The 24,278-nt window shown below is 40.0% G+C and overlaps 1 protein-coding gene across 1 annotated transcript in view; it reads left to right on the top strand.

The window, feature by feature from the left end:
• Positions 1-18,000: 18,000 nt before the first annotated feature.
• The window catches only part of LOC139447296 (sucrase-isomaltase, intestinal-like), a 33,421-nt gene continuing 27,143 nt past the window's right edge, over positions 18,001-24,278 (top strand). Inside the window, exon 1 of the mRNA XM_071228587.1 lies at positions 18,001-18,106. The gene's annotated coding sequence lies outside the window, so the exon portion shown is untranslated. The remainder of the gene's footprint in view (positions 18,107-24,278) is intronic.

Raw genomic sequence — 24,278 nt, 5'->3', positions numbered from 1 at the left:
TTTTCTTGTATAAACATAGAAACGATGCTCACTCACTCACTGTTAATCTTCTGCAGTTTGCTGGCAAAGTGGGGATAAACCTCAGTGTCAAAGACGATCAAATTTAGTTCGAATCCTTGTTTATATGTGACATCTCCCAAATGGGGACATTTTCATAAACTTGGCAAGTGATGATGAATTTTAATATTAATATTATTATAGTTTATGAAATTGTTAATAAAACTTTAATAAAATTGTGTTTCACTCTCACGAAAAATATATTGTCCGTGAGTAAATTTATATGTCACGTTACATCGGCATTTTTCAGTGATATTGGGACTACATGAAACATGGCTGGTTTAAAAGTAAACTCACCTTAAGGTGCTTGGCAAGTCAAAACTTACCTCCCTGTATATGTTTTTTAGGTTTGACAGCAACTATGCTTGTAGATTTCATAGATAGACATGATTGGTTAGCTAGATGTTATCACAATAAGCGAAAATGTCTTAAAAGTCCACAGTTTGTTTAAAAGTACAAAAAGTGTGTTATAGATCTATCAACGTTTTCTTTTATTGAACATAATATTTGCACTATATTGCTGTAAGCTGTAAATAATCCAGCCTCCCCATGTACGTAACTTACATATATTTATGTATGACCAGAACAGCAAATAAAGTTCTGGTAGATAGGTACCTCGGAGATTTAACGTGCGCTTTCCGACTTTAGCCTATCTCGCACACGGGGAAGCACTTATACTATTAGGGTAAAAAAGCGTAATGATTAAATAAAGAAGTGCAAACACCAACCCCCCACCCCCCCAAAAAAAAAAATTAAAAAAATCATTGTAGTAGTCTCTTGGTCAGCTTCTCATCCTGGGGGTCGGGATTTTGGTAGAGACTCTTGGCAAGGAGGGCGGCGGTATTGGCGACGAAGTGATTTGAGGTCGGTACGCCACTACTCTGTAAGAAGTGGTACAAGTCTGTGTAGTTTGTGATGTCTTACTCGATGTCCTGTCCCCCCTTCTTGTGCACCATGACGAAAAGGACTCCTTGTTTGGCGTAGAGATATTCCTTTGGGGTGTTGATCTGGTCAACCTTGAGATCCGGCCGGGGCTTGTAGTGGTTGATCGGAATGTCTGATTTTTCCACTAGTAAATAAAGTTCTTTGGTATGACCTCTTTTATCCCTGCTGACGTTATCCTAATGTTCAATTTCAGTCTGCCTCACCAAGCGTAAGAAAGCATTGTACATGATAAACCACACTGATGCAATTGTCTATATATATATTTGTAGATATGAAGCATTCTAGTTAATTGTGGATACACTGGGCAGACAGAATTGTGTTTATTTCCAGGCCATCCTGATCGTCGTTTACTACTATAAGGTGTATGGTTGGAGGCAAGATCAAAGGCGCCGCACAGCATTTATTAGATAACAGACGGGGTCGTCCGTTTCGCTTTGAACAACCACCCCACCTGTCTGTAGGAGTTATATAATCAGTGCGCAAATAACTGTGTCAAGTCCACTGCCGGGCTGATGCGGTGTCAGTGTCAGCGATGAACATGAATGCCCAAATCATAGACCTGTAGCACTCACAAGTTGCTTAGCCAAAATATTTGAAAAGTGTATATTCAATTCTCTGATAACAGCAAATATAACCTTAGAAAAAGATTCAACATACAAACAATCAAATGTAGAACACAGACCTATGCTTATTATCATTTCTTCTGGATATGATCAACCTGCGGAACCCTCTATCCGATGAAGTAACTAATGCTCGCTCATTAAAAGAAATCAAATCCTTAATTAATCGTTCTGATGCAATTATTAATAATTTTGACTTCAAATATTTTCATAGATGATGCCAAATTGTCCACTGTCGCCTTAGGCTCGGCTGCAGTGACTTAAACGCTGATAAGTTTAGACGACATGTATCAGACATACCAGACTGCACTTGTGGATATCACCTTGAAGATGCAGTTCACTTTTTCTATAACTGTTAAAAAATACGATAATATCAGAAACACTGTGTATTTCTACACACATGGGTATGGTCTAAACATGATATTACATGGCAGTAGTTAAGCAGTTCTACAAACATGACTCTTCTTAAATCAGTTCATGACATCATTGTCAAAAGCAAAAGGTTTGAGTAGCTTAATTTTATGCATGTAGTAAAGGAAAACTGCATTACCTTATTTCACAGACACCACTTGCTTCAGTGTACTGGCTTCGTGTATTTCATTTGTGCATTTTGTATGTTTATGTTCATCACTCTCTTATATATATATATCCAGCTGTTGTTAAGTTGTTACCTGGAGAGGTATTACAATAGCAAGTTTTGCTTGTTTACCGATCCAGATTTCTTTTGAAATAAAAATACGTTTAAGCCAACACAGCTAACCCTAAAACACATGATTGTAAACTATTCAAAAAGGAGCACTAATCTCTAGCTTCTTCTCGGGTGTCGAACTCAAACTCAAACTCATTTATTCTTAGAATAACATGACATACAATTATCTACAATTTTTATTATGTACAATTTAACAAAAATAATAAAAATACGATACGTGGATACTAATACAATTTACCAATTGTATTGTACACATTGTTAAGGAATTTAGATAGGCCTTTTAGATTTCTTACACTGTTAGTGGTCATAATTTTCTTAAATGTTTGGAAACTTAAGATATTGCTTATTTAAGAGTTCATATCGCCGTTGGTGTAAAGCTTCACATCAGAATGAATAATGCAATTCATCTCCCACAGCGATAGAATCACAGAGTGGACACTGGCTGTCTTCCCTGGGAATGTTCAGCCATCGACCAGTTTCAACTGGTAATCCTTGGTTAGAAAGTTCTGAATTTTAGTATTGGGAGAAATATTGATTTTAAGAGCAGTAGATATTTCGCAAATGAAGGTTGATTCTTCATGTAATACGACCTTTGGATTTCCGCTTGGGCTTACTAGCTGCCGTGAGTCAATTTGCTCGTTAACGCAACCGAGCGTGACAAGAGACTGGGCTACCAGTCTGCAAGGACAGCTAAATAAACTTACGCATTTTTGAAAACTGATTGGTTACCCGTGATCTATGAAGATTTCAACAAAGGGCGCATGGTAATTAATTTCTTCAGCCTAAACAAACAGACAAATAACGGCGAAAGCTCATCGGATGTCGTTATTTGGAAATACCCCTGATTGTTACAGTTTGATAATAAAAAAAGTATCCCTGAGTGAAAGCATTTGCGGATTTCGGATTGCGTGGATGATACAATTACTACTCCCTTGTTGTCATCCACATTTTCTGGTATAACCCTACACTTCTGTATTTGTCGTAATTCACATGCTGCTCAGTTAATGAATTTATATTATGTATACTCAGTTGTAGCACCACTCAGATTACCGGATAAAGGTTCAAATTTGGTCTTTCTTGTACCTGGGGTAATTATTTAATCTAAATCCAGGTTTGAAGTGAGGTGGAATGTGAATTATGCACGTGGCAGCCCAGCAAGAGATGTATGATCAGTTGATTTACTTTTTTTGTAAATCAACTGATCATTCCCAGACATCAAAGGATCAACAGGAAATACGTTGATTGATTAATTATTGTTATCTTGCACAGTGGATATGTCAAAAGTAAGTGTTTACATCTGAAGGTAGGGTTACTAAACCTAGGGAATACACTCATATCATGGCGTGAAAACAGATGTAAAAACAACATACTTTGTTCAAAGGGTAACCGATAATACACTGACTGGTTGTTCATTGTTATCTAACTCAATGTATGTTTTTAAGAACCGTGGACATTATAAAAATAGTTGTCACGTGGGCTTTCTCAGCTAACTTGGCACCTATGTGAAACAATTGAAACAAACTAAGTGATCAGTTAAGAAACAGACACGGGTTATAATATTCGATACATTTAAATAACGTTTAAAAACGATATATTTAAATATTTTAATATATTTCATATATATTCCAAATATTGTTTCCAAATAATTATTATTAAAGTATTTGATTCTCACATAGACATTTGACATCGAATAAGTATTTTTGTACAGCTGCAGACGCAATGGATATTGTTCCTTTATGTTGATATTCCCGGATACATTATAACTTTGGTAGGTTGTAATAATGATATTTGCATTTTGTTTTCATTCATTCGCTGCAGCTTTGAACAGAATCATTCTTGTTCCTTTCCGTTTGTTTGGGAAGTTTTTCGATGCGCGATAGATGTTGTTTTCACAAGTATTTTCTTTTGTAAGCGTGTATATGTTACAGTCAATGTGTAAAATATGATTCACTCAGGCAATTTATTAAATATCTAAATATTTCAGTCATTTTACAAATTGACTGAATAATCCATTCATTTATTTAACCGACTGACTAAAAATGATAAAGACGACCAAAAGAGCTTAAACACATCACAATATATTAATTATGCTAAGAAAAGAAGCCAAACAATACAGAACTGTACTTGGTGATGATATTAAACATAAACAAATATTTGGAATTCGTTATCATATTAATAAAGATGGACATATTTTTCAGTTAATTTGTAAAATAAACTGAATATTTAGGCGTTTAATACATTTCCTTAGTGAAATCTGTTTACATTTTGAATGTAAACATATACACACGGTAAAATAAGCAATGTGCAGATGAAATATTTACTTTGTGTTGCAAGTCAAAATAGTGTACACGAAGATCGCACAATTACCAAGCAAGTGACTTATCAAAACTGCATCACCATTACCGATGCTCCCCACAAATATACCTACATTTCAAAAACTGTATTTCATTTTTGTTGATCAGTGTGACCATATGTCCTTCTACTTTCAATAAAAATGCGCTTACGAATGGCGAGCACAGGTCGCGAACAAGTCTAGATTTCTGCTATATCATCCGGGTACTCACTGAGAAAATACAGTAGTGCACAGGTAACAACTACTCCCGCGGAATTGCTTTAGATCAGTGCTCTTTTGTACGTTGAAATACTATATATTGTGAATGCCAAAATGATGTATCAAGGATCAAGTAGAAGATACATTGACCGGAGTTTATTCAACAGACCGTGAAAATAACACTGCTGTATCTTATTATTTATTTTAGATGACGCAGTCAAAGCTCACTTCTCCTGGCGGCCATTATCGAACGGCCAGCTAAAACACAACCCCGCGCTTACGTCTACAGGTCTCTTCCTGTAGTACGGTAATTAGTATTCTCTCCCTCAAGTGTATCCTCAATGATATAACCCACCCTCATTAATTACATGCTGCTCTTTTCCAGCCTCACGGCTATGGAGCTGTGATAAAGAGTCCAAGTCATCATAAAGTAATTAGGGTCCAATAAAAACAATGCGCCGCCAAACCTCATACATATTATCACTGAAAGTCGTACTACAGACGGTTAATGTCAAATCACAATAAAAGCATTTCAATTGCAATAACATGTTCCAGGACCATGTATTCTCATAACACCATCGGATTTAGAAGCAATGGTCGTATAAAACAAAACACATCTATTTGATCACAACAGTCTTCATGTTATTCCCACAAAATCACATAAAGAAAGGAGACATTAGGAAATACATGTGCATTATCATTTTTCGTCAGGATAACAAAATTTTCTCTCCTTGTTACCACCTCCAGGTTCAGCTTAAGACGGGTCCTCCTTTGGTCAAAAGTTTGTTCCCCCTCTAATGAGTGTGTCACGCGTTGCACACGAGTGGCGGACGGGGTGCACACCCGTGTGCAACGCGTTGCACACGGGTATCACACGCGTGACCAACCCGATGCACACTGGTTGCGTAACGCGTTGCCCATGCGTGTAAGGGGAATGAACTTCTAGGCAGTAGTGTATACCTGATGGGTATTACAGCATATGCTCACTCAGTGATGAAATTTTTAAACCTTTGGGACATAGTCTTATACAAAATGAGTCGAATGGGATGCTGATTTTTACAGCTTGAGAAGAAAAGGCTGGAGTAAAGCTTCTCCCATACTTAGAAGTTACACTTGGATTTGAAAGCGGAGAAGTAATACCACCCGGCGAAACATTGCATGGAGTTAAATTACCCGATTTAGTTTCCTATAAAGAGTTGTGCATCCATCTTGATCAGATCAGTACAATGGATAATATTCCACTCTTAAGTCCTTCAACTCTACTCAGAGCTGTTCCAGTCAAAGATGAAAAACATAATAGCGGTAGAACGGAATCTTTCTCAACATTACAATATAAAAAAATTAAAGAGGAGTATCATTTCAGATCTCAAAATTTCTGTATTAGATGTAAAACACCAACCTGTACATATAGGATACTTGAGTGTAACGCTCCGTATTATAAATAATGGTTGATTTATCAGGCCCTGGAACACTCAGACAATGTAATACAATTGCGCTTTCCAATTTCAGAGACACAGAAGGATTCGGTAAACCCGGTACCGATGGCAAGTTATATGCTTTACACTTACAAGATAATGTTTACAAGCAGAAAGAAGTTACATTCACAGGTAATCTAGGAGATTTAAGGATGTTGACGTAAGTAGACTCCATAAAAACACTTCATACAATATTATTCACAACGGTGATAATAAATGGACTATGGTCGAAGCAAACCGCGAGTGCCTACTGAATATCATCATTACCCCATCGTATGTGATGACGGGTAAGGCACATAATTTAACTAAGATAATAAATAGTGGGATTGTACTTGCGGCTTATATCCCATCAAAACGAAAAAGTGTGTTAGTCACCCCCCTGCCAGAAAACCCAGGTCATATGTTATATAGTCGTCCGGCAGTAAAAATGTTAGTTTAAATTTTGTTACTGAATTCAATGATATTAAACAGAACTTGAGTGCAATACCAAATATTTCTACGCTTATTATTGAAGTCTTGTTTGGAGATGCACCGGAAAATGCCTTCGAAATATTACCCTGTCTATCGATTAAATGGCTAAAGAAACACGAGCGTCGACGTTGCAGTTGCAACCCTTGAGTCGGTGCAAATTATGAAAAGTGACAGCATTTCTCTTACTAAGCTATTCATGCCGTATAATATACATTTGAAAAGGTTGATGTATACTATCAAAACATTTAAGCAAGACCAATTAAAGACTATTATAAGATCGTAATATACACTATGAGTTTGTATCCGGCGCTCGATGAGGCATTTGAAAAGATGGATACTGTTGATGGATTTAGATTACATCAAATAAGCAACATAAAACATCAAATAGAGAAGGAGAGGGAGTTTAGACTTGGATTGTATCAAAAGTATCGCAGAGCCGTGAATGCTCTCTACGGAGTTGACACTGCACTTGTGACAGCTGGCATGGGACTCGGTGTAGCCGGTGTTGGTTTATTATCAACTATAATCGCCCTATCGTACTTGGCATGAAATAGCGTCCAGAGTCTCAGGACTGGCAGGAATAGCGATAAAATTCATTCCTCGCAGGTTGCAAAAGAAAGTATTAAAACATGATAGTATTTGGATACTCGCCAAAGCAAAGTTGAACAGCATTGAGGATCATATTTCAACAGCAATGGCTGATTGTAAATTATCTGAGAGGGCGTTTCGTTTAGTGCTGTCAGAACTTACCAAATACAACATAATGAAGCAGGAGATTCGATCCAATTCTCGTAAGACCAGTGGTATTAGCGAAGAAGAGAAAAAAGTTTATAGAACAGGGGAGACAACAAGCGCGTCAATTATTCTGTGCCAAAACCAAAGAACTGGTTGGAGATTAAAAATAGATTGCTTACTATCGTTGGATCACATTTAAACGAATGCTTACATAAGTATAAAATAATGGAAAATTACAAACCAAGAAAGGAAGAACTCGAAAAAGCTATCGAATCATTTATGCTCAGGGACAAAATTATCAAATGGAGAGAATTACCACAAGGTATATATTATATCAGTGATGTCAAACCAACCAAATACGGTCATCAATTGTTTCTTTTCAATATTAAGTGTCACAGATCAAAACATTGACATACAAATCAGGCACGACACCTTAAAGATTTACAGGTTAAAGGGTATTGTTTAGTTGGTTAAACTATGTCATGTGAACGTGTACTTTGAGCATGATATTTCTTATTTAAAAAGTTCAAGTGCAAAGATTCGGGACAATAGATTCGTAGAATGTGGAGAGTGTGGAATATGATGGTTGATTTGTTATAATGACTGCTCTGTAAGTGCTGGTCTCAGAAATTATCTGTGAATATCACTGTATTTGTCGAGTGACTGAACATGAGTTGGGCTAAACGCTGCCGTCAACAGTATTTCCTACAGGGGAATGTCCGTGTTAAACCGGGCAGCTAGCCTAGCTCCTTTAGCCAACAGGCGGCGGCCAAAAAATGTGGTTCAAATATGTACCATGTCCGGTACATATATACATGTACGACACATATATAAACACGAGACATGTCTATACAGTTACAACAAGCTGTTCTGCTGATGTCATTCAGGGCATGCCAGGAATCTATGATCGTAGGTTCGAATACCGGTTCGCCCCAATTATGTTTCTAGGTTTGTCAGCACCATACCCGTACTCGTGGGTTTCACCGAAGTGGTAAACGTCTGAGACCTACATCACTTCGGGATTTCCTCCCACATTAAGCTGACACGCCGTAATATAACTGGAATAATGTTAAAAGCGGCGTTAAACCCAACTCACTCACTCATTATTCCCAAACTTGTAGTTAGTTAAATAAGTTATACGTGTTCGCTTAATAAATATCCTTACTGTTGACGCAAATGCTTACGAGAAAATTTGTGTTGATGTGTAGATTTGTTGGCGGGATGGTGATGGTGTAAATACATTTGTTTTAGCATCCTTCTTGACATTCTTCCATCTCCAAAATATGTTATGCTTCAGTTAGATGACTTCTGCAGTTGGATCTGTACAATTGCAATTGTGGACCATGTGTATGAGGGCGGTCGGGTAGCCTAGTGGTTAAAGCGTTCGCTCATCACGCTGAAGATGGGGTTCGATTCCCGACATGGGTACAATGTATGAACAACATTTCTGGTGTCCCCAGCCGTGATATTGCTGGAATACTGCTAAAAGCGGCGTCAAACCATACCCACTCACTCATACCATGTGTATGAAGAGTACCTAAATCCGTAGAGATCTTTGTATGTGTATTTTTTAATATTTATGAATATGCTGTAGAGGGGATGGAGTCACTTATGTCTGGAACCTAGTGGCGTAGAGCGCCATAATGTGTAAATAGAGTTGTGTCCCTTAGCAATTTTCAATTGGAAAAACATGTTATTGCTTTGTTTGTTTGTTTCTTGTCTAAACCCACACTCACCAATGCACCAGCTAGACCAACAGTCCAATTATTGACATCATGAGCATCGATGTACGTATATGCAATTGGGATACGATGACAGGTCAATGATCCCGACCACTCGTAAGTCGCCTCTTACACCAAACATGGTTGACTCTTACGACAAACATAGTCGACAGTAGTATAGTCTCAGTCCGCAGGAACCCTTTTTGGTTGAGGGAGGTTGAGGGAAAATAGGGAAGGTGATTGGCTGATCCAAGTCACATGATCAGATAGGATGACTCATGGATCAACGGCGCGTCGGGAAAGGGGGGAATGAAAGGTGTGTGTTTTTAATGCAGGAAACCCTTTATATGAAAACAAAAGCAAAGGGTTATGAATAGAGCTATGTGTATAGCGTGCTGCCCTGGAGTACCCGTCAGCCCAGTTTGAATTGAGCGCGCTTGACAACTCACATGGCCTCGTCATTTCAAATAGCCCGCGCTCGCTAGAGCGTGCAACTAGGAACCGATGGAACGTGTCATCCAAGTCGGCGAGACTGACCAACCGATCCCCGTCAGTCGCCAATAAGCATGGGTTACTGAAGGTCGATTCTATAATCCGGACCTTCACGGGTGTAGCTTTTTTAACATACTCACAAGTGTGCTGTGAAGAAAAGAGGGGCTTCCAAGATTCCCTGCACGTGTAAGACAGTATAAACTCTACAGTAGTGTAGCCCGACAAGCAGTTTTACTCTCGCCAGCAAACGGATTGGACGTGAACAACATGAAGAAAGCATCAGAGATTAGACTTGACCCTAGATATATATATAGGAAGACTACTTTGAGAAAATCACAACAGAGAAAGAAACCACAAGCAGCCAAGAAGTCGACGTTAAAGACAAAAAAGAGACAGGTAACACCTCAAATGAAAACGATGACAACCAAACAGGGATCAAAGACAACACCCCAACCCGTGAAAATACAACATGTGTCGGAGGTGAAGGCTGTGATGTAACGGGCACTTGCTGCCTTGAAGCGTCAACAGAGTCAAAGGTATAAAAGAAAGCTTCATACCCTCTAATCGCACACCGTATTGGATCACCATGGGGGTTGCCACCTGTCCGTACAGTGAATAAATATTTCAAGGAGAGATGTCATGTTACGACACAGGAGAAATAAACATAGCATACCGCCGCAGTTACTAGCCCACCCGCCGCCGCAAGTCCACTCGCCATTACAAGCCCACCCGCTAACGCCGCCGCCGCAAGCCCATCCGCTACCGCCGCCGCCGCAAATGCACCCGCTATTACAAGCCCACCCGCTAACGCCGCCGCCGCCGCCGCAAGTCCACCTACAGCCGCCGGTGCGTCAAGCCAACCCGCTGTTAAAAGCACATCCGCCGCCTTCGCCATCGCAAGTCCACTCGTGGCTGCCTTATTTACCATGTATATCTGATCTTCGAGAACAATTCACGTTCCTGATTCCCTCAAATGCGCTCGTTGTGGGACCCAGTGGTTGTGGAAAGTCTGTGTTTACCTCTCATGTACTCTGGCATGGCCTGATCCAACCCCAACCTACCCGCATCGTTTGGTGTTATACTCAGTGGCAGACATTATATCAGGACCTCGTTGAGCAGCTGCCTCAGCTGACCTTTGTAAAAGGAATTCCCTATGATATCTTGGACGAGGATTACTTTGATGCTCGTCAACAGAACGTGTTGGTCCTGGATGATTTCCTGGCCGAAGCAAAGCACGACAAGCGTATTTCCCGGCTGTTTAATCAAACCTCACATCACAAGAATGTATTGATCTTTCTCTTGATACAAAATCTGTTTCCGAGAGGTAAGGAATCGAGAGACATTGCTTTGAACGCGCATTATGTCACCCTGTTTCATTACCCCATAGATACACCGCAAATCAAACTCTTCGCTCGTAGAATTTTCCCCGAACATATGGATCACTTTATGGCTATGTATGAAAAGGTTGCTGAGACACCCTATGGAAAACTCACCATCGATCTAAAACCTACCACCAGACATAAGGATCGACTGCATGTTAACCTCATAAATGAGGAAAACAGGAGAACAACAGCAGAGTCTGAACCTGATCTAAGTAGGGAGAAGTTGACTAGTCCTCTGACACAAGAAGAGAGATTGCCCCAACATCAGCTCACTCCAATTGAAACCGATTCAGACACGAGTAGTGATACATCATTGACTATGGCCACGGCTTGCGCAGATTGCGGGGTGCTGATAGATAACATGCACGATATACAGCGACATATCAGACACTGGTGTCCGGCCAATAGCCTTCAACCTAAGAGAAAGCGTGCCAGACTCGAGAGTGATGACGATGGCAGTGACTTTGACGACCTAGCCTCTTCCCAGAAAGGCAGTGGTCTTGCTGTCAAACCTCCACATGGGAAGTCAACATTCACTAATATGGAAGCCGAGGAGTGGCAAAATGTAGGCTTACAACGCAACTGGAAGCAGGTGTACGATACGTTTCATGACAAGATGAAACTGCAGAAAAAACAGTACAAGCGACAGGGACGAACGCAAGGATAGATTGAGAGAAGATTGAAACTGAGGTGGGAGGATCTAGTCCGTAGTACTCTCAACCATGCGATGGAATATACCACGTACTTTAAAGAGGCACCTCTGTTTCAAAACATGCTATACAACCTGGGAGACATGAATCCTTCCACCGAACAGTCCGTTCTCAAAAATCAAATCAAACTCCTCCTAAAACCCAAGATGAAAGAGATCCTGCCTTTGATGGATATGCCGGAAATAGAAAGTGAGACTGAATCTTATAGCGTTGCAGAGGATAACGACGGTGATGATGAGGAGGAGGATGATGATCGTGAGCAGAACGATTGGGCATAAATACCCATCACTACTATATCAGTCTAACAGTCAGAAGAGAATGCTGAGTCAACGCCACGCGTCTAGTTTGATTCATATTTTGAAAACACCTCGTAAACTGAGGCGTTTGAACGATAAGAAACGCCGAATTTCCCTCTACGTGAGAGGAATTGTGAAAATGGGACCTCCTGGACGGAAATCGTTACAAGCAATGGATGAAGCATAGACTATAGACAACCATTCAACCTTAAAACAGCGTAGGAAAGGAAACATTCAACAGTGCGAAATGTGTTTCAAAACATGGACTCGCTGTTTAAACAATAGGGCCTTCGAGCAGCAGCAGCATGTGTATATGAGTGACTAAATAATGTTCCAGAGTGAATACTACTGTCCATTCGTACATCACGGCTTTGTATGGAACCGATTGACTCGAATCAATAAATGATACGAATGAATTGTTTGTTTTTTCTCAGTTTTTGCATATTCGTCATACTACACCCGTGAAGGTCCGGGTTATAGAATCGACCTTCAGTAACCCATGCTTATCGGCGACTGACGGGGTTCGGTTGGTCAGTCTCGCCGACTCGGATGACACGTGCCATCGGTTCCTAGTTGCACAGATCGCTGCTCATGCTGTTGATCACTGGATTGTCTGGTCCAAGCTCGTTTACTGACAGACCACCGTCCTAGAGCTGGAATAATGCCGAGTGTGGCGTAAGACTAAATTCACTCTCACTGATACCAATACATCTAAAAAGTAATGTCATCATTTAAATGGTGAGTTTAAACGCGTATTTTACCCTTACAAGGACGAGTGCATTCCACACACCCTTCCTGTTATCAATGTGTCACTGTTTACAGTTTGGGCGAACATAACCCTATAGACATGTGTGCGGGCGAGTTCATTCATCAGAAATCTGTCATTTACGATGTGTTTATAAATATGAACTGCTAACCACGCTCATAGTCATGTTGCGTGTTGTGGTTAGAACCGTAATTGATCTATTGAAAGGTTTCATACATTCGTGTTCGGATATAGGTACAACATCTACACGCACATACTTTCCTGCATCATTCAAATGTATTAAATACCGGATACGTTTAATAGACACCAACGAAAGAAAGGTTTAATGAGAGGAATACACATATTTATCATATAATGAGTAGGTTTCTCGGCAGGATAAAGCCAACGGATAAAAACGATATCCGTTGGGGTCATATGCGGATAGAGATGAAAATATCAAAGGTCAAGTAGGGACTACTTTCACTGTTTATAAACAAACATGGCGTCGCCCTCGTCATTTGGCGATCGAGTCAGAATTAACCATCGGGAATCTGGTTAAACTACAGGGATAATTGCTATCATTATCAAAAGAACAGTCTAATATACTGAAAATCAGTTACTAACTGTGACGTAGCTAAGGCATGTTATAAGTTTTGGCAACTTTGGAGATATACATTTCGAAACAATTTGGCGAGGGCACGAGGCCTAGCCAAGCGGGATCAGTAGCCGTATCTGTGCTTGTAGACCTCTGCGGCTTGAAACCTTCTCCACAAGTTAACATAGTTGGATTTGGAACCAAATATGTTTGAATTGTTACCTTGTTTCGTTTTGTCGCTGTGTGTACAACTGACTACACTTCTAAACGTTATGACAGACCGACTGTCAACAACGTCTGACCGTGGCCGTGACGTCTCATAGACTAGGGTTAGAGTAGCTTCCCTTTGACAAATGGCAGTTACTCTAGCGGAAAGACCGATGGATTGCCGCGAAAGGCAAATAAAAACAATTGTTGTTTTGCGTATATGTTGCTTCGCAACTGTATAAGAAACAGATTTCAGTTGGAACTATATTGGCTACTGTCACTGTCTGACTGACACATCACTTACCCTATGACGTATTATATATTAATGCGCGCATTCCAGGAAAACTCGCAATGTTTCGGTAATGTTTGTGAGAGAAGGAAAGCAATTTTGAAGCACACAATTAAAGAATGACATTATATGATAAAGAGGTTATCACGCTTGTGTGTTTGGGGATGGTAAATATCCTGTATTAGGAATAAACACTATGTATTTAGCTCGCCAAGGCTCGCTAAATACAATGTTTATTCCTAAATAACAAATGTACAACACATCTTCCCTAACATATCATAAATACGGGACACTGGTCACACAATTTATGAATGGGAAGCTTCAGGCGAGGCTGGTATGTTGACATTTATTGTAAGGCCAGGGTATGTTGACATTGTTATGGGCGGTCGGTCGCTTAGTCTCTTTGCTATACATTAGCTATGAATAAACCTGCTTCGACATATATTTCCAATAAAACATTTTCCTCGTCAAACAATTTTCCATGATAAACTCTGTTCTCTCTTCGAATTAAGGGTGATTATTGTAAACATGAAAATGTCCTATAGATTGCTTCCATCACTTTCCCAACAAACCTAGCTTCGTGCCGTCACACTGGTACATGCACTTATCAGTTTTCTATCTATTTTCAAAATAGCACGTTCTGAAGTAAAACTGTGCACATCATGTCACACGGTTAAAACGCAAACCGTAGGGCTTATTTGTCATCGCGTTAAATGGAAAAGCTAGCATTGAAACATCAACTATGCAAGTCGGGACAGGGCTGAATAATTCTTTACAAATGGTTCACAATAGTACGCAGCGCGGGTGATTGACTACCTCGTTCTTGCGCGCTAAATGTAATCAAACGACACTGCTAGCTTGCTGATTGTGTAATCTTATCTATTTCTTCTATGCCTTTTCCATACAGGCTGTCTAACGTTCATGGTGTACAACTTGTAGACAGTATAAGATGGATTTGATCCAGCTAGACGTACATTATTTTTTTCCCCCTACATTACCCGGCGTATGTCAAGTTGACACAACCCGTATCTATTGTGGTATGATTGTACTTTCAACACACACCCTGTATCAAACCAGGTCGCACGCTCTAGCGAGCGCGGGCTATTTGAAACGACGAGGCCACGTGTCATGAGTCATCCTATCTGATCACGTGACTTGGATCAGCCAATCCCTATTTTTCCTCATCCTCCCTCAACCAAAAAGGGTTCCTGCGGACTGAGACTATACTACTGTCGACTCTTACGACAAACATTGTCACCTCTTCCGACAAAGATAGTCGCCTCTTACGACAAACATATTCGCCTCTTACGACAAACGTAGTCGCCTCTTACAACAAACATAGTTGCCTCTTACGACAAACATTGTCGACTCTTACGACAAACATAGTCGCCTCTTACGACAAACATAGTAGCCTCTTACGACAAACATAGTCTACAACAAACATGCAGATTTGAAACCGGCAGAGGGAAAAGGTGCGGCTGGCCCAGTTCCTGACCTAGGTGACTCTATACCGTAAAACCGTAAATAAATGCCTGTCTTAAAATGGCGGCTGCCTCAAATATACGTTGCGTCCAGGGATCTAAAAAATGCCACTGTTTAAATGCAACTACCTCCAATTCTGATTAGCAGCCTCACAGACTGCTTATTTAATCACCAATGCATATAAAAACTGTAGACACAGTGTGAAAATTAATGACATTGTTCAATGCAATAATGCAACACAAGCGAAGACAGTAGTCCGCTAGTGGACGTGGGCTATTTATTTTAAGGATTATGGAAACAGGAATTGCTTGGTTATCAAAAACGTACTTGAAGGCATTGAAAGTGATACACGATGCTGTTCAATACCGGGCCAGTAGAGTCATACACGTTAGTGTTTAGTAACAGGCTGTTGGAATGATACACGATGCTGTTCAATATCGGGCCTGTAGAGTCATACACTTTAGTGTTTAGTAACAAGCTGTTGGAGTGATACACGATGCTGTTCAATACCGGGCCAGTAGAGTCATACACTTTAGTGTTTAGTAACAAGCTGTTGGAATGATACACGATGCTGTTCAATACCGGCCTGTAGAGTCATACACGTTAGTGTTTAGTAACAGGCTGTTGGAATGATACACGATCTTATTAAACATCATTGGGCGGTGAGTCTATTCCACCCTACAGAGACAGGCTTTAGGTGCTGGGGCCACCCAAATGTGGATCAGGTCAGGACAGGGACCATGTCAGTGTGTATGTAAGCCTTGTCTAAGTAGCCTGTCTCGACCGGCAGCAGGCGATCCATCATCAACACTATAATGTCAACAACACTCATAGTCAGCACTACACATTCACATTATCTCTCCTGATTTAGGTTGAGGTCGTATGTGATTTGTACATTTACACTAGCCCAAAAGAGGCCTTACTTGTCTTCCAAGAGGAGCGGTGGGGTAGCCAAGTGGTTAGATCGTTCGCTCGTCACGCCGAAAGGCCGGGTTCGATTCAAAGCTGGTGTTCCCCACCTTGGTATTGCTATTGGAGATGTTGATTGAGGTGTCGGTGGTGTTTGATGAAGGGGATAGAGATTAAGAGTAAACATATGGTTCAGGCGTCAGGGTAATGATGTGGATGTTTAAAGAAAGACTGAGTTAGGACGAGATAGAGGAACGAAATTGGTGTGTCAGGAGCGAAGAGGAGTGAGTGCGTTGTTTCATGCAGGGGTGGATGAGATGGTGGAGCTACAGGGTGGGGGTGGGAGAGTCAGTCAGGCGACATGGAGCACGGGGCAAGGGTGAGGATATACGGTCTGAGATGAGGTGAGGTCAAATGGGGTTTAACGTTGCGTCTAAGATTATTCTATAGCGACGTGCGTGCACGTGTGTGTGTGTGTATGTGTGTGTGGTTGCTTATAGTGGTCCGGACTGATGCCGATTTATAGTGCCAGCCCACTGAGATACCATACCGCACTTTAACATAAATACCTCACTCAAACACAGTATACTGACTCCTAACCGACCAGTCCTTGTTTTAGCCCCTTAATATCCAGCGCCAGACAGGGTAACAACAAGTACCATCGTTTAACGTCTTTTGCTATGACGAGGACGGGATCGAACCCCGGACTTTCCGCTCTCTACCACTAGACCACGGAGGCGGTCCAATCTGGTCTGACGTATGTACAGGGGTATGTGGCTGACATGCAATTGGATGGTTGCCAGGCTAGTACTTTTATTATTACCGACACATCGTGTTTCCTGATCAGCTACCGAGGTGTGCGGCACGAGGCTCCTGGATGCAGCGGGATGCGGATGAAACACATGAGGCCTGTGTGTCCACGCAGGCAACCCGGCTAGCATGATGCATGTATGTTAAGAGAGCAATAATACAATCACGGTTGTCAAAACCAATACATGACAACAACGGGCAGGGACTGTGCAGTCAGGTCACGCATTGGTCCCCTACTTATCACTCGGTGTCATGGTAACTTGTAAGAAGTATTTTGGGGATTACACTTTCTTAGTAATGTATACATTCTGATACTTTTTGTTTGAATACCATCTGGGATTCGAACCAACACTTCTCAGTGTAAGGCATCTAATCGACGAAAAGTACTCGAATTTGTACTTTACTAAGAAAGTGTTGTCCCAAATATAACATATATTCTATAACTGCAGCTGGTTGACACATATCACAACTGACGAGAACCGTTTATATACTTCTTATATGTTACCATGACACCGAGTGTTAAGTGGAGGACCAATGCGTGACATATAACATATAACATATGCTACATTTGACCACTTTCTACAAAGGCCTTGTTTATTCTCTGATGTAGTTATGTCACTACATTATTTATTTAATAATTAGTTTATGTACATTGTTTATTTATTATTTATTTTATTTATTTATGTACATTATTTATAGCATTATGGCATTATTTATTAGGCTGTGCAGCATTGCTTCAGTATAGCGAGGGTCGTATGTCAGAACATGTTTACTGACAAACACACCGGGTTGGGGAGTGCATTGCTCCACACCACGACGTCACTACGACAGGCTGAGCCGAGACTGAAAGGTATTCCAAAGGGATTTTTCATCTCGCCCAACAGATATAGCCGTTATACACCAAGGTAAGTGACATAACGCCACCAGTGGGTCTAGTCCGTGTAATATAGCCGGCATACAACAAGGTGAGGGGCTGTCGTGCCACAACGCCACGACTGGGTCTACCGTCCGTGTAATATAGCCGGTATACAAGGTAAGAGATTGCCATGCCATAACGCCACCAGTGGGTCTACCGTCCGACAAATATAGCCGGTATACAACAAGGCAAGTGATTGCCATGCCACAAGCCCTCAGTGTGTCTATGTAGCGGAGATATCCTCGCAGAACAGTGTCTTGTGTAATCCTTGTACGAGTGATACCCTAAGGCCACGACGAGGTGTGCTTCATCTGCATGTCGACAGGATCCAGGCATTGCCTAAAAGTCGGGCCGGGCCGGGCCGGGCCGGGCCAAGACGGGCCAAAGTGATACTGGCTAATTAATTCATTATCGGCGATCATACCTACATATAATTGAAGCAACATACACACATGACAATACTGAACAATCACCAAACAAAAAAGTGCACCATAAAAAAGTAATTCGGAGTAAATCGCTTGAAAACCAGAAAGTGGAGCAGTGTGTAAGCGTCGCTGATCTTGGTGACATGTAAAAGAGCAATCGTTAAACGAAAAAAGATTTGAAACGTATCAAATACTTCTAGCTATCGTGATACAACGTTCCATCTGTGAGCATAGTGTTTATATTTATAGGAACGTTCTATATATAAGTAAATACCTCTCTATTATGTCACTGATCGACTTATATTTAAAGCAGACACGTTGGTTCATTAGACCTCTTCTCCCTATACTCTCACCAGTCACACAGGTGTTCGGTCCGACTTGGCCCGGGCTGTCAAAATCAACTTTAAACTCACATATGTATCATCAAATGGATTCACATCTATAAACTAGTATAATATCTACCTACATACCACTTTATAGTGTCTCGCTGTACTTAAAGAAAACAAGGGGCTCAAAGTGAAGCATTTTTACTGTATTTTCTTAACCAAATCTATGTCAGAAGTGTTCGGTCCGACTTGGCCCGGGTTGTCAAAATCAACTTAAACCTAACAGATCTATCTTTAAATGTGTTTACACCTAAGGACTAGCGTTATATCTACCTAAATACCACTTTATAGTGTCTCAGATCGCTGTACTTAAAGAAAACAAGGTGCTCAAAGTGAAGCCCTTTTCCCTCTACATTCTCAACATAGTCTCTATCAGAAGTGTTTGGCTTGTGTTGGGTCCGACTTGGCCCGGGCTGTCAAAATCACATTTAAACACACAGATGAATCTTCAAATGTGTTTACATCTATAGATTAGTGTTATATCTACCTATATACCACTTTATAATGTCACGGTACATCGTATTTAAAGAAAACAAGGTGCTCAAAGTGAAGAATTTTTACTGTATTTTCTTAAGAAATTCTATATCAGAAGTGTTGGGTCCGAATTGGCCCGGGCTGTCAAAACCAACTTAAACCTCACAGATGTATCATCAAATGGATTCACATCTTTAGATTAATATTATATCTACCTATATACCACTTTATAATGTCACGGTACATCGTATTTAAAGAAAACAAGGGGCTCAAAGTGAAGCATTTTTATTGTATTTTCTTAAGAAATTCTATGTCAGAAGTGTTGGGTCCGACTTGTCCCGGGCTGTCAAAATCAACCTAAACCTCACAGATATATCATCAAATGGATTCACATCTTTAGATTAGTATTATATCTACCTAAATACCACTTTATTATGTCACGGTACATCGTATTTAAAGAAAACAAGGTGCTCAAAGTGTTTACATCTATAGATTGGTATTATATCTACCTAAACACCACTTTATAGTGTCTCAGATGGATGTACTTAAAGAAAACAAGGTGCTCAAAGTGAAGCCCTTTTCCCTCTACATTCTTAACATAGTCTCGATCAGAAGTGTTTGGCTTGTGTTGGGTCTGACTTGGCCCGGGCGGTCAAAATCAACTTAAACCTGACAGATGTATCATCAAATGGATTCACATCTTTAGATTATTATTATATCTACCTATATACCACTTTATAGTGTCTCAGATCGCTGTACTTACAAAAAACAAGGTGCTCAAAGTGAGGCCCTTTTCCCTCTACATTCTCAACATAGTCTCCATCAGAAGTGTTTGGCTTGTGTTGGGTCCGACTTGGCCCGGGCGGTCAAAATCAACTTTAAACACACAGATGTATCTTCAAATGTGTTTACATCTATAGATTAGTGTTATATCTACCTATATGCCACTTTATAATGTCACGGAGATCGTATTTAAAGAAAACAAGGTGCTCAAAGTGAAGCATTTTTATTGTATTTTCTTAAGAAAATCTATGTCAGAAGTGTTGGGTCCGACTTGGCCCGGGCTGTCAAAATCAACTTAAACCTCACAGATGTATCATCAAATGGATTCACATCTTTAGATTAGTATTATATCTACCTAAATACCACTTTATAGTGTCTCAGATCGCTGTAATAAAGAAAACAAGGTGCTCAAAGTGAAGCCCTTTTCCCTCTACATTCTCAACATAGTCTCCATCAGAAGTGTTTGGCTTGTGTTGGGTCCGACTTGGCCCGGGCTGTCAAAATCACATTTAAACACACAGATGAATCTTCAAATGTGTTTACATCTATAGATTAGTGTTATATCTACCTATATACCACTTTATAATGTCACGGTACATCGTATTTAAAGAAAACAAGGTGCCCAAAGTGAAGCATTTTTACTGTATTTTCTTAAGAAATTCTATATCAGAAGTGTTGGGTCCGAATTGGCCCGGGCTGTCAAAACCAACTTAAACCTCACAGATGTATCATCAAATGGATTCACATCTTTAGATTAATATTATATCTACCTATATACCACTTTATAATGTCACGGTACATCGTATTTAAAGAAAAGAAGGTGCTCAAAGTGAAGCATTTTTATTGTATTTTCTTGAGAAAATCTATGTCAGAAGTGTTCGGTCCGACTTGGATTCACATCTTTAGATTAGTATTATATCTAGTAAATACAGAAACAGAGGGTCTTAAATTGTTAGGCCCGAAAGTCTTTTTAGGATTTATATTGTGATTAAGGAAGTAGAGGGTAGAGAGAGAACAAGATAACAAATCTTAACAAAACCTACCTGCCAAACAAGTGCTAGTTCGTTCGTATCCGTAATCCGTCACAAACTGTGATGAACGCATAGTGTGTTCGATGAAGGAAATACAGCCCTTCAGATCTTTGTTTACTGAATATACCTTGACCTATGTTCAGTGATATAATTTATAACATATTGAAGCTACATGGCCGCCCATAGTTTCGAGGAAATGTCCTGGCTACACTTCAAGGTTTCGTGCTCAACAAATATGTATGAATGTGCATGATGTCTCATCTTGATGTACTTTAATAATGCTATTCGACAAAGAAGATGTACAGATGCCTCGACAGCATTTTTGGCAGTCAACTACAAGTACAGGTAAACATGTCTATTAATGCTCATGTGTGTCAGGTTGCCCTTACCTCGCCGTCACACCTGTACACAAAGCAAGTGAATAGTTTAAACTAGGCTACATTTGCATTTCTTTAGCCGTTTACAGATGCCTCGACAACATTTTTCACACATGAATGACTTCAACCTTGGGTCTCAACTAGTACAGGTAAAACATGGCTATTAATGTTCATGCGTGTAAGGTTGCCCCAATCTCGCCGTCGTATCTGTACACAAAACAAGTGCATAGTCTAAACTAGGCTACATATGCATTTCTTCAGCCGTTTCAATAATGCAGTGCGCTGTCACAGCACAATGTATTTTATTAGTAATTGGTCGATCCTTCATAAATCATATTTTTGCCATTCATTCACACATATGCCTCGGTAGAATTGAGGTAGGGGAAGGACTCCTGGTCAGATAACAAGGTATTCAGATATCCAGAAACTCGTTTATCCGGACAACATTTTAGAAAAAGCAATTGTCCGGATTAGCGAGGTTCGACTGTATAGCGTGTGATACATGACAAAACAGATGTGTTAGGACCTGTTATACAGTTATACATAATATTGCATAATTAAAATTAACAATTTACAGTTGAAGCATCACATTGTGGAAACATAGTGCGCAATATGAATTTATATATACAGTGCTCATATGAAGGATATGTACAATGTGCTGGAAAGTGAAGACAGTGTGCATCTCATACATATGCTAATATTATACATGTTAGTGTTGTATATAGATTTAACAATATTAATGATTAACAGTTTGGAAACACTAATATGCTAGCTACTGAATCTGTTAGTCGTTTCAATAAATTTGTGTGCAGACAATAATATTTTGGTATTCAGGAAAACATCTAAGTTTGGATCACAAAAAAGAATACTATTTAGAGTTTTTTGTCCTCCAAGATTATCGATAGCTCTCAGTAATGTCTCCCTAATATCATCATATAAGGTACATTGGAAGAAGAAATGGAATGAATTTTCACAAGGAGCTCCGCATTTACAGGAAATAGTATCAGATAATTAACACGAAACAGGTTGGAATTTAGTGTGCTACAATTGTGGTGTCTCAATCTAGTGTGCAATATGTTTGTAGATCTTTCACCGCAATTATAGTGCATAGGTGTTGATGTAGGCTGCTCAGATGCGACAGCTTTAAAATAACATATTGACGGACTATCCCTGATTCCTGATGATAGATTATTCCATTGGCCTGAAACAGCTGGTGGTATAAGATCAGTTATATATGAAGGACATGGCTTATTTATTATTTTATACATAGTTACAAGTCTGTTGACGTTTCTTCTATACGCTTATATATATATGTGTATCCACGTCACACACCTAGAACAAGTACACTTGCGTATCATTCAACCTGTCGGATCGACTTGTCCCGGGTGGTTAATAATCTTAAACATCACGACTGTAAAGCAAAGTTGCTTGCTTACTTACTTACTTACTTACTTACTTACTTACTTACTTACTTACTTACTTACTTACTTACTTACTTACTTACTTACTTACTTACTTGCTTCTTGCTTGCTTGCTTGCTTGCTTGCTTGCTTGCTTGCTTGCTTACTTACTTACTTACTTACTTACCGTTGCCAAGCAAGACTGGGAACTAGCCCCTGAAGATTATCGGGCTTGTGTAATGTATAGTGAGCCGACCCCATGTTGTGACAATGGTCCACAGCATGTTTCCCCGTGTCATCTTAGTTCTAGTCATTGGGCTTGCCCTCATTTCGCCTACACCTCATTTCGCCTACAATAATTCAAATGCTTACTTACTTACTTACTTACTTTGGAGATTTTAACGTGCGCTTTCCGACTGATGCGTATTTCGCACACGGGCCCGGCCAGGCCATTTAATGTGTTTCCCAAAGGTGCGAAAGTAGTGTGTGCAACCCAAGAGGGGGCTTTAGGGGTTGCTTATATATAAAAACTTACTTACTTACTTTGGAGATTTAACGTGCGCTTTCCGACTGATGCGTATTTCGCACACGGGCCCGGCCAGGCCATTTAATGTGTTTCCGAAAGGTGCGAAAGTGGTCTGTGCAACCCAAGACACTATAAAGTGGTATTTGGTTGGATATGATACTAATCTATAGATGTGAATCCATTTGATGATACATCTGTGAAGTTTAAGATGATTTAGACAGCCCGGGCCAAGTCGGACCCAACACTTCTGACATAGATTTTCTTAAGAAAATACAGTAAAAATGCTTCACTTTGAACCCCTTGTTTTCTTTAAATGCGATGTACCGTGACATTATAAAGTGGTATATAGGTAGATATAACACTAATCCAAAGAAGTAAACACATTTGAAGATACGTCTGTGTGTTTAAAGTTGATTTTGACCGCCCGGGCCAAGTCGGACCCAACACAAGCCAAACACTTCTGATAGAGACTATGTTGAGAATGTAGAGGGAAAAGGGCTTCACTTTGAGCACCTTGTTTTCTTTGTTACAGCGATTTGAGACACTATAAAGTGGTATTTAGGTAGATATAATACTAATCTATAGATCTAAATCCATTTGATGATACACCTGTGAGGTTTAAGATGATTTAGACAGCCCGGGCCAAGTCGGACCCAACACTTCTGACATAGATTTTCTTAAGAAAATAAAGTAGAAATGATTCAATTTGAGCCCCTTGTTTTCTTTAAATACGATGTACCGTGACATTATAAAGTGGTA

Source organism: Haliotis cracherodii, unplaced genomic scaffold, assembly GCF_022045235.1.
Source record: "Haliotis cracherodii isolate W230 unplaced genomic scaffold, xgHalCrac1.p SCAF_7, whole genome shotgun sequence".
NCBI classification, from domain to species: domain Eukaryota; kingdom Metazoa; phylum Mollusca; class Gastropoda; order Lepetellida; family Haliotidae; genus Haliotis; species Haliotis cracherodii.
The sequence above is the reverse complement of the archived record's forward strand: the minus strand, read 5'-3'. Positions and strand labels throughout refer to the sequence as shown.